Here is a 12,624-nt window from a genome sequence, read left to right on the forward strand (position 1 = left end):
CTCCGTCAACCCAGCGGATTTGCATGGCTCTACCCCGTCATACCACAGGGCATTACCAGCTCCTCCAACCGGATCGCTGACAGAGATAGCACTTACACCAGCCAGCCAGAAGGCCAGACTAGAACTCGGCAAAAAGACCAAGACCAAGCGCAGTACCCATCCTCACCAGGAGCACCCTTCCAGATGGCTCAGACTCAACCATGGGCCGGCCCCCAGTATTCTGTCGGGCAGCACAGCGTAGTCCCTGCTGAAACCATCCTTCCAGGTGCAATGACGTCATTGGATTGCATCCACCCTCCCCATGTAGGAGGTGCTTCAGCACTCCGCTGACAACTGATAAGGACAGATACCACACCCAGTCCCAGCCAAAAGGCCGAGAAGCGGCAGGGAAGACAACCACGATCAGCACGGCCTAGAGTGTGCAATAGCCGTGCCTCGCCCTGGGAGAACCACCTTCATGATCATGGTGTCTCCCCTGCCAGGTAAGTAACTGATGGGCACTGATAGGCGGCAATGATGGGCACTCATAGGCAGCACTGATGGGTACTTATGGGTGGCACTGATGGGTACTTATGGCTGGCACTGATAGGTGGCACTGATGTGCATGGATGGGACTGAGAGGGGGCACTGATGGGTGGCATTGCTGGGCATCACTTGTCTGATCTGCTGCATAATGTTTCCAGTCAGTGTCCATGTGTGGGCAATGATTGGCATATATTGGGCATATTTTTGTATATGTAGATGGCCATGGGGTACGTACCTGGCCATCCACGTGTTGAGGGCTTCCCTGGTGGTCCAGTGTGGGCATCCGAGGGGGGCTGTGCTAATTTACAATCAGCGCAGACCCCCCCTGTCAGGAGAGCCGTCGGGATGCATACTAGCCCATTATGCTTTACATTTGCAGGCTGTTCCGCCTGCAAAAGAGCAAGTAAAACCCATCAGGGTTTACTTCCTCTTTAAAGCGCTTTTAAGTAAATGTCATTTATGTCATATATTGCACTTTATTTGATGTATTTTGCACTTTGAGGAGTGATGTAAAGAGGGTATTGCACTTTAATGTTTAAAGAGTGCTGTGGAAGACCAAAATTACTGGAACATTCATTGTGTTGTGGTTCCAAAATTGCTGCATGCACAACTTTGGTGTAATGCGGTTTCTTTTGAGCCCATTTAAAATGAATTGGCTCAAATTGCACTGCACCGAATCGCATGTGAATTGAACAGGAATGTGGTGTAGTTCTTGTGGGATTCGCATACGGTTCATAGTGTGAACCGAGCCATAAGGCAGTAGTAAACTCTGCTTGATCACTTTTAGCTACAGGTAAGCTTATAATAAAACTTACCTGTGGATAAAATTATTATCTCCTAAACGTGCACATTTTAGGAGAGGTTTGCATGTTTTACAGCCAGTGACATAACCAGCACATGCGCACTGTTCTCTGAATTGAGCGTACAGTGAATGTGCCATCATTACAGAGCTCTCTGCCTCAGGCGTGACTCCTGCGCACATGCGAAGGAGTCATGTCATTGTGGCTTTGTCATTCAATCGTCCGGATCTTGAAACCCAGAAGGAACACCAGGGCAGATGGAAGCCCTGTCAGCGGTGACAGCGTGCCTTTGGAGGGCTTTGTTTTAAGGTAAGTCTTTCGTAATGTGCTAGCATGTGCAGATGTCATCAGTGACTGACTTTTTCTATCATAGGGTAGCTGTGACCCCAAACCATATTCCCACCAACATGCTTCACAGTTGGTATGAGGTTATTCTCCTGAAATGCTTTCTTTAGTCTGTGCCAAACAATGTCTACAGTTACTATGGTGAAACATTTCTATCTTTGCTTTATCAATCCACGGCACATTGATCCAGAAGGCCTGGGCTTTGCCTAGATGTTTAATTGCAAACTGTGGTCTTGGCCCCATCATGCACTGGTGCTTGTGCCATGAAAATACCCCCCCACCCTCAGCATTGGTGGTTAGTGGCGGGCTGTATAGTATAGGTTCTACTTCCTGCTTGGTGGTGTATCATATTGTATTTCTTGTTGCTGACTTTGTTTTTGGACCACTCATTTGGATTCTGCTGATCCTTGTTGCCGACCCTGCCTGTCCCCGACGTCGCCCTCTGGACTATCCTGTGGACTTCTGCCTTGGTTTACTGACTCGGGCCATTGTGGATTGCCCTTTCCTTCTGCCTGGCTGCCTACTTCTTCCACTACTAACTTCTTACTAGTAAAACAGAAGTTTCCGGACACTATTAAGGGTCTTGGGAAGACCTATTACCCCGAGTTTGGTGAGATCACTATTCTAGTGGTCACAGAGAGTTGGTAAGCAGGCTATTTACTCACTTGGGTGCGGAGCTGGATGCACATTGTGTAAAGGATTTTTCACGTTTTCCTCTCCTACAGCTTATCATCTATACTAAGCACAGATGGTTGTTGTCATTTTTCACCTATGGACTGGTTTGCACAAAAGTTCTAGGGCCGGATTCACAAAGAGTTACGCCGGCGTATCAGTAGATACGCCGACGTAACTCGGAATCTAAGCCCGTCGTAAGTTAAAGTGTATGCTCAAACTGAGATACACTTAAACCTAGCTAAGATACGACGGCCTGCAACGTTGTATCTTAGGGTGCAATTTTTCCGCTGGCCGCTAGGTGGCACTTCCGTTGATTTCGGCGTAGAATATGTAAATGACTAGATACGCCAATTCACGAACGTACGCTTGCCCGTCGCAGTAAAGATATGCCATTTTCCGTAAGAGGTACGCCGCGTAAAGATAAAGCTGCCCCCTAGGTGGCATAGCCAATGTTATGGCCGTCGTTCCCGCGTTGAAATTTAAAATTTGTACGTCGTTTGCGTAAGTCGTCTGTGAATGGGGCTGGACGTAATTTACGTTCACGTCAAAACCAATACGTCCTTGCGGCGTACTTTGGAGCAATGCACACTAGGATATGTACACGGACGGCGCATGCGCCGTTCCTTAAAAACGTCAATCACGTCGGGTCACCAATCATTTACATAAAACACGCCCCCTCATCCTCATTTGAATTAGGCATGCTTACGCCGGCCTTATTTACGCTACACTGCCGTAACTTAGGAGGCAAGTGCTTTGTGAATACAGCACTTTCCTCCCTGACTTACGGCGGCGTAGCATAAATATGATACGCTACGCCACCTCAAAGATGCACCGATCTACGTGAATCCAGCCCACTGTGTCTACAAAAAAGGGGATATAGTTTTATGGCATTTTAATATATTTTTTTTTACTAGTAATGGCGGCGATCTGCAATTTTTATTGAGACTACGACATTGCGGCAGACAGATCAGACACGTTTCACACTATTTTGGGACCATTGACATTTATACAACGATCAGAGCTATAAATAGCCATTGATTTCTGTATAAAAGTCACAATGTCACTGGCAGGGAAGAGGTTAACACTAGGGGGCAATCAAGGGGTTAAATGTGTGTCCTAGGGAGTGATGGGACTGCCTGGGAGAGGAGACCTATTGTTGTTCCTAAGCAGTAGGAACAAAAGATTGCTCTCCTCACCCCTGACAGAATGGAGATCTGTCTGTTTACGTTGACAGATCTCCGCTCTCTCCTTCTTGGGAGCAATCGCGGGTAGCCGCCGGCAAACGTGGCACCCGGCCACGCGCACAGGCTCCTACGATAAAGAGCCTGCCGCACAGCTACGGCGATTCGTGCAGGAGTGCCATTCTGCCACCGTCAATCGTGGCGGCCGGTCGGCAAGCGGTTAAAGGAGAAGGCCAGCCTAACACTAAATGAGCCACATCTAAAGACATCCGCGATCTAACACTAGCCTATCTAACCCTGTAAAGAAGAAATCAGTATACATACATTTTCTGAAGCTACGCTGAGCTGTCAGCCGTGGCTTCGCTGTGGAGGTGGGTGCAGAGAAGGCAGCCAGCAACGAAAGCCCCATAGTAAGTCTATGGGTGACATCACTTCCCATTAATTTCACAGCTGTTGTCATCTTTTTCTTCTGCAGAGCTTCCGCTACTGGAGACCGGACCGGAGCGGCTTCAAAAAAGGTATGTACAGTGGAACCTCGGTTTAAGAGTAACTTAGTTTGAGAACTTTTTTTTTTTATTCTGACTCGGTTTGTGAGTGTTGACTTGCAAGACGAGCAGAATTCAAGCTAAACAGGCCTGCAGTACCAAACTTGGCCTAAGGTACGGGGGCGCAGAAGCCGAGCAGAGCTGAAAATAGGCCTGCAGTACCTCATTTGGCCTGAGGTACAGGGGTGCATGAGCCGAGAAAAGCCGAACATTGGCCTGCAGTACCTCATTTGGCCTGAGGTACAGGGCGCAGGAAACAAGCTGAAGTGTCCTCGGGCCCCCCCCCACCTCTGGCCGCATTCGGTATTGCATCCCATTGAAGTCAATGCGGAACAAATTTTTTTTGTTTCCATTAACTTCAATGGGAAAACTTGCATTGATATGCAAGTACTTTGGATTACGAGCATTCTCCTGGAACGGATTATCCTCGTAATCCGAGGTTCAACTGTATACTGATTTCTTCTAAAATAGATCAATGTTAGATCGTGGATGTCTGTAGATGTAGAGATTTTAGTTTTGGGTTGGACTTCTTCTTTAAACCACTGAAGACTGTACTTATTAGGAAGTACCATAGGAGCTAAAAGTAATCCTACCTATATTTAAATTTGTATGCAATCAGGCAGGACTTGCACTACATAGTTTTGGTAAATCTGAAGACAAAAATCTGCAGAAAATCGAATAGTGTGTATGGGGCATAAGGCTCTGTTCAGAGTTGTGCACATGTGTTTGTGCACATTGCTCGTAGGGCAGCCCATTTATTTCAATGGGCTTCCCTACCCTTAAGAAATGCAGGGAAAGAAGTCCCCGACTCTCTGTTGAAATCACACCACACTATAATTGCATGGTGCTGCAGCACTATGTGGTTTAGCGAGCACAAAATGTTGCACCATAGCTGAAGAAGAGTGAGGTTTCCATTGAGTATTAAAACAACGTGTTTCTCTGTGGGTTGGTCACATGTGTTCCCTACTCACAGAGGTCTGAACCTAGCCCAGTTCAGTGATCTCTGAAAGTTTGTTACATTAATCATTGGTAGAGACCATGTAACAATTTAGCAAAGTTGTACTTTGTTGCAGCTGTTTTACCAATTTACAGGATTCCTTGTGACCTAAGGCCTCATTCACACTTGGCCGTTCAGGTCCATCTGTCACGGACCTGAATGGCCGCTCCATGCATCGGTATGCAGCGTCGGATGTCAGCGGAGACATGTTCGCTGACATCCGACCCGATCCGACCCACTAAAAACAGACGTATGGGGGCCGCGTCCCCATCCGTCCATGCGGATCGGATCGGGTAAGATCTGATGAAAACGGACATGCTGTCCGTTTTCATCAGATCGCTCCATAGGACACAGCGGTGCCCGACAAGCCCCTCCCCGCTAAGTGAGCAGAGAGGAGCTTGTCATCCGTCGGCTCAGCGGAGATCTGCGGACTGATCTCCCGCTGAGCCGACGGGAGCAGGCGGAGTCCGTAGCGACGGAGTCCGCCAAGTGTGAATGAGGCCTAAAGCTGCTGTAAACAAAATTAAAAATAAAATGTTTTTTTTTTTTTTTTTTTATGAAATGACTTCAAATTTAACCCCAATCAACCTCCAGTGATTTAATACAAAATATTAAATAAAAATTATTAATACTATTTATAAAATTACATCTGCTTTTTTATTATTAGTAAGTTAATATTAGGGCTGGCAGCAACACGAGAGTCAAGGGAGGGATCGGCTTTGGGTGCTGACATTGCAGGCTCCTTGGACAGGTAAGTGTCCATATATTAAAAGTCAGCAGCTGCAATATTTGTAGCTGCTGACTTTTAATATTTTATTTCAGCAGAACTCCGCTTTAATTGAGATGAAGAAAAAATGTACAGGAACACATGAAAAACGCACCAAAAATGTGCATACAGAAACGCACATGGAATTGTGGTGTACACTGCTCCTTAGTGTTGTAATAAAGGGGCAAGTTGCAGACTAAAATTCCAACCTATAACTTCAGTATTGCTAAATCTTCTAAAAAAATAATTCCCCTTCAACCTCCCTGGCGGTATGATTATGTCAGATTTTAGGTGCTGAAAGCGGTACCATTATTTTGCATGAAAATTTGGCGTTTTACATTGTAGGCCTGTAATTCTTAGGAAAAACTCACTTAAATCTGTCCAAACAAGAGTCTAGTAGGCATACCGGGTATGATAAAGTTTGAAAAACAAAATCATAAATTATAATATAATAAATAACTATAAATAATTATAACAAATAATAATAATATAATTATAATAAAAATTATTCAATAATGCAATCAAATCAAAATCACTGAAATTTGCTCAGTTGCAGAATTGTCGCTGTCATTACTTTTATTTTTTTATGATGAATTTTCCCACAAATCGCTATTGCTCAATTCTGCAAGTGATTATAATTTATTATCGCTGTTTTTTTTCTAGCTGCTCTAAAACCACTTTTGACATAAAGGGACACTTTTTGGTTGCTATGGACAATCTACAGTTTCCAGGCAGAAAGAACAGCATTTATAATATAAAAGTGCATGTAGGACACTGGACAGACCACTAGGGACAAGGGGGGTGTGTATTTATTTCATACAGTATACTGTATGTATTGTGTGTATTTACTTTTTTGAGTTTGGCGCCAATCTCCGCCCCTGTGCGTCGTAACGTCACAGGCGCAGGAGACAGCTCGATCACACAGCGGGGAGGCATCGCAGGATCCAGGGATAAGGTAAGTAACCTCTGCCTGTGGACACTGCGATGCGATCCCGAGTCTGGCTCGGGGTTACCGCTATTGGTGCTGAAATTCCACCCCGAGCCAGACTCGGGAATACCGCTCAGGGGGTTAAAGGGTCACTAAAGGAAAACATTTTTTTAGCTGAAATGACTGTTTACAGGGTATAGAGACATAATAGTTAACTGATTCCTTTTAAAAATGATTAAAAATAGACAAAAATCAATCATATAATGTGCCTGCAGTTTCGTTTCGTTTTTGCTGTTATTTTCTGGTTCTCTGATGTACAGAGAGCCAATAGAGGGCAGTGAGCCAATAGAGGGCAGTGATACTTTGTCTAAAACTCCTCAGCACCAATCCAGTTTCGTTTTACACACAGTAATCACACCTCCTTGATTAGTCACCACAGTGAGAAATCTCCCAGTACTGTGGTGATCAGGAAACAGACAACCAGGAAGTGTCCAGAACAGAGAGGAATTACAGCAACATCAGAGCAAAAACGAACAATGAGGACATGAAACCAGGACTGCAGTAAGGTAAAGGAAGCTATTTAGCTAAAAAAAAAAAATCCTTTAGTGATCCTTTAAAGGAAACTGGTGCTAAGAGAAACAATATATATATAAAGCTCAGACGTGGTTTATAAAATATTTATTTGTATTTATTGACATAACTATACAGTATCTAGAGTCAATCACAATACGTTCGAAATAAAATATAGAAAATGAAAAAGTACCATAAATGAGTATAATTTGTACAACAGTGCATTAACTCATAATAATAAATTAACTAGACAAACGGTTCCTAGTGCAATACCATATTTGGTGTCTTCTACGTTCTATAATTTGTTTATTGAATATTTCTTAGTTGTGTAACATCCTGTGATAATCTCTCTGGTAACATCAGAAGACAAACACTGGAGGAGATTTACTAAAATTGGAGCACTCACAATCTGGTGCAGTTGTGCATGGTAACCAATCAGCTTCAACTTAAGCTTGTTCGATTAAGCTTCGGCAATAAAACCTGGAAGCTGATTGGTTTCTCTGCAGAGCTGCACCAGGTTTATTACTCTCCGGTTTTAATAAATAACACTGGGTGTTCTGTCCAGTTTAGGTAGTGGGCCATATCATAATGGAAGGATAACATTAATGATCATCAAATTTCCATTAATGATCATCAAATATGAAAGACAAATATTTCGATATTTCTAACCGCCACACATATAGAGAAAGAGTAATTCGTGTTTTTCCTGCTTCCGAGAATACAGTATTTGTGTGCATATTTTTACATATAGTTACAGTTTCTTTTTTTTTTGTATAGCTTTTATGTTTCTATTGAATTATTCCTCTTGTTTTGACAACCAGTGCAATGATAAATATGACTAACAAAATAATGTGTTAAAGCGGAACTTCACTCTCTCAGTCAACAGGAACTATTTTGTTGTTAGCATTAGTAAATAGATAGGAAGGTATATTATATTTACTAGGTTTAAAGTTATTGTAAAGGTTCAGTGTTTTTTTTATATTAAAACAACAAACATATAATACTTACCTGCTCTATGCAGTAGTTTTGCACAGAGCTGCCCTGATCCTCCTCTTCTCGGGTCCACCACTGGCATTCCTGGCCCCTCCCTCCCCATAGCAAGCTGCTTGCTATTCGGGCACACATGTGTGCTTGCTACGCCCCCACTCCCTAGTCAATGACTCTGATTGATAGCAACGGGAGCCAATGAGGAGCTAGAGAGCCTCGCCTCTCCTGCATATTGCTGGATCAAATTTGGGCTCAGATATGAATTTAGGGGGGATCTGCAAGCAGACGTTTTTTTTTGTTACCCTAATTTTACCCTAATGCAAAGAATGCGGTAAAATAAAACAAAATAAAACTTCTGCCTTTTCAACCACTTTAAACTTTTTTGTACATGTTTTCAGTTTTTTTCCTGTTTTCTGCCTAGGCCAAAAGATTGTCATAAACCAGTGATGGTGAACCTTGGCACTCCAGATGTTTCGGAACTACATTTCCCATGATGCTCCTGCACTCTGCAGTGTAGATGAGAATCATGGGAAATGTAGTTCCAAAACATCATTAGGTTCGCCATCACTGTCATAAAGAAGAGAAGAAACAGTTTGGGACTTTACATGAGGACATTGGAATGTACCTCCATCCCCGACATTTGGATATATGAGAAGAAAGTTTGGGACTTTATATGAGGACTTTGGAATGTACCTCCATCCCCGACATTTGGATATATGAGAAGAAAGTTTGGGACTTTATGTGAGGACATTGGAATGTACCTCCATCCCCGACATTTGGATAGATGAGAAGAAAGTTTGGGACTTTATATGAGGACTTTGGTATGTACCTCCATCCCTGACATTTGGATATATGAGAAGAAAGTTTGGGACTTTATATGAGGACTTTGGTATGTACCTCCATCCCCGACATTTGGATATATGAGAAGAAAGTTTGGGACTTTATATGAGGACATTTGAATGTCCCTCCATCCCCGACATTTGGATATATGAGAAGAAAGTTTAGGACTTTATATGAGGACATTGGAATGTACCTCCATCCCCGACATTTGGATATATGAGAAAAAAGTTTGGGACTTTATATGAGGACTTTGGAATGTACCTCCATCCCCGACATTTGGATAGATGAGAAGAAAGTTTGGGACTTTATATGAGGACTTTGGAATGTACCTCCATCCCCGACATTTGGATATATGAGAAGAAAGTTTGGGACTTTATATGAGGACTTTGGAATGTACCTCCATCCCTGACATTTGGATATATGAGAAGAAAGTTTGGGACTTTATATGAGGACTTTGGAATGTACCTCCATCCCTGACATTTGGATATATGAGAAGAAAGTTTGGGACTTTATATGAGGACTTTGGTATGTACCTCCATCCCCGACATTTGGATATATGAGAAGAAAGTTTGGGACTTTATGTGAGGACATTGGAATGTACCTCCATCCCCGACATTTGGATATATGAGAAGAAAGTTTGGGACTTTATGTGAAGCATGCAACCAGGGAGGCATCACAACATAATACTAATGATGATGTCTGGTGGACAAACCATATTTGTGACCATATATGTTGCATAATACCAGAATACATACAATATAATATAGTAAACAAGGAAACTTTAATTCCATAACATAGTACATAAGTAACATAATGGCATAGCAGCATAATATAATCACAGTAGTATAAAAGTGAGGACACCAGACGCATTGTTGCGTGTCTCCACAGTAACAACATATTATAAATTGGTAGAGTCCAAAAAAGCATATTGTAGATAATGTATAAAAATTGTATTAGAGGTATCTAATAGCTCAACGCGTTTCGTGGCTTTATTTGCCACTCTTCAGGAGCAGATGCAATGTAGATGTCTATAAAAGGTGTTACAATAAAAATTAGATTGGGTATTATGTAGAGAGAATAGTACAGGAACAAATCCCCCACTCATACTTACAGACCAACCATGAGTCTGGACACAGGTAAACAGGGGCAAGGGCCGGCTGGGCGAATCATCAGCCCGGGAGCTGAGGCGGTGACCACCAGACATCATCATTAGTATTATGTTGTGTTGCCTCCCTGGTTGCATGCTTCACATAAAGTCCCAAACTGTCTTCTCATATATCACTGTCATAAACCCTAGGGGCCAGATTCATGTAGATTTACGGCATATTAACGTTTAACGTATCCCGTTTACGTTACGCCGCCGCAAGTTTTCGGCGTAAGTGCTTAATTCACAAAGCACTTGCCGGTAAACTTGCGGCAGCGTAGCGTAAAGCCGTCCTGCGCAAGCCCGTCTAATTCAAATGGGGCGTACCATTTAAATTAGGCGCGTTCAAGCGCAGAACGTTCTGCGCATGCTCCGTTTTGAAATTTCCCGCCGTCCTTTGTGCGAAATTACGGCGCCCCGACGTGTTTTTTGAACGGCGACGTGCGTAACATACTTTCGTATTCCCGGACGTCTTACGCAAAAAAAAAAATTAAAATTCGACGCGGGAACGACGGCCATACTTTAACATGGATGGTGTCATTTTACACCATCTAAATAGCACTCTTAACTTTACAACGGGAAAAAACGACGTAAGAGAATGCGACGAACGCGCGTACCTTCGTGGATTGACGTAAACAGCTAATTTGCATACCCGACGCGGGAAAACGACGCAAACTCCACCCAGCGGCCGCCGGAAAATTACACCTACGATCCAAAGGCGTACGAAGCCGTACGCCTGTCGGATCTATGCCAAAAGCCGTCGTATCTTGGTTTGAGGATTCCAAATCAAGATACGACGCGGCAAATTTGAAAATACGCCGGCGTATCAGTAGATACGCCGGCGTATTTCTGCTGTGAATCTGGCCCTAGGAGTCTTTATGGACATCTGCAGGAGGGGAGGAGGGTCTTTCTCAGTGAAGTACATCCTTCTGCCTGTATACCTGAACTAAGGACAGATGGATTCCAGGAAGTAAATGCCATATGAATCAGCTGCCCTTACTCAAGATGGCCGCAGCTAGAAATGTGGGTGTTTTTCAAAGTGATTTCTCAAAACAAAAACAATAAAGCATGGAGACATAGATGGATGGGGGGTTTACTATGAAAATGAATGAAATAGCGTTTCAGCTTGCGGTGCTCAGATACAATGTAGTACCGCTTTAACTAAGTGTTTTGTAATCGACTGACTTGGAAGACTCAACATTTCAGATCATTACACGACAGGATGAAATAAAAGGGTTACATTAATTACAGCATAGAAATATTTTATAGTGGAGGAATTGCGCTGATTTTTGAGCAAAATGTAATTGCGCTTTTATTCTGATGCTTTCTATTTGTTGTCACATTATTTTAGTAAATCATTGATTATTGTTATTTTTTAAATTGTAGTAATAAACATGTATTTCATTTCTATCCAGTGAAATCGTCAGTCACAATATTACCAGCTCTGGACGCGTTTATTGAGAGTCACATTGATTGAATGGTCTACTTGCTTGTCCTAGATATCAATGTCCTATAAAAGTGACTTGTTCTACTTCTTTTATAGAATGTGCTGATAGAAAGAAGCATTGTTTTCTGGACACGCTGTGCTCACAGCACAATGTCCTTGTGTATACTGTACCTATTTAAAGCAGCAGCTTGTATTACAAGGTCATTATATAGCTGATCTAATATTAACAAACCAGTACAGGATACTGGTGCTGAGAACACTACAAACCACTTATAATATGAATTTCTAATAGTGTCATATGTGTGTTTCCAGTGTTGTAAAGCCATATCATGTTCAAAGGCTGGTTTAACCATGTGTCACATATAACAAGTGTATCTGAACCAAAAATGTCATATATTGCAGCTTACTAGTCCTTAACTGCTTGCTGACCATCACACAACGATATACGTCGGCAGAATGGCAGGGGCAGGCAGATGGATATATATTTAAGTCCCCTTTAAGAAGCACCATTGTGAGCGCGTGCACCGCCGGCGGCGCACACAGGCCGCGAGCTGGACTCGATGTCTGCGGGCATACACATGATCGTCTCACGGAGAGGAAGAACGGGGAAATGCTGATGTAAACATGCATTTCCCCAGTCTTCCTAGTGACAGGACACTGATCACAGCTCCCTGTAATCAGAAGCGGTGATCAGTGTCGTGTCACACACAGCCCATCCCCCCTACAGTTAGAAGCACTCCATTAGGCACACCTAACCCCTTCAGCTCCACCTAGTGGTTAACCCCTTCACTGCCAGTGTCATTTCACAGTAATCAGTGCATTTATATGACAATGGTCCCAAAAATGTGTCAAAGGTGTCCGATGTGTCCGCCAT

At 43.1% G+C, this 12,624-nt stretch overlaps 1 non-coding gene across 1 annotated transcript; it reads right to left on the reverse strand.

Moving 5' to 3' along the window:
- Nucleotides 1-331: 331 nt before the first annotated feature.
- Nucleotides 332-490, reverse strand: LOC120933891. The gene has a single exon (XR_005748150.1). It is a non-coding gene; the product is annotated as a U1 spliceosomal RNA (small nuclear RNA).
- Nucleotides 491-12,624: the final 12,134 nt, after the last annotated feature.

This window comes from Rana temporaria, chromosome 3 (genome assembly GCF_905171775.1).
Source record: "Rana temporaria chromosome 3, aRanTem1.1, whole genome shotgun sequence".
NCBI lineage: Eukaryota > Metazoa > Chordata > Amphibia > Anura > Ranidae > Rana > Rana temporaria.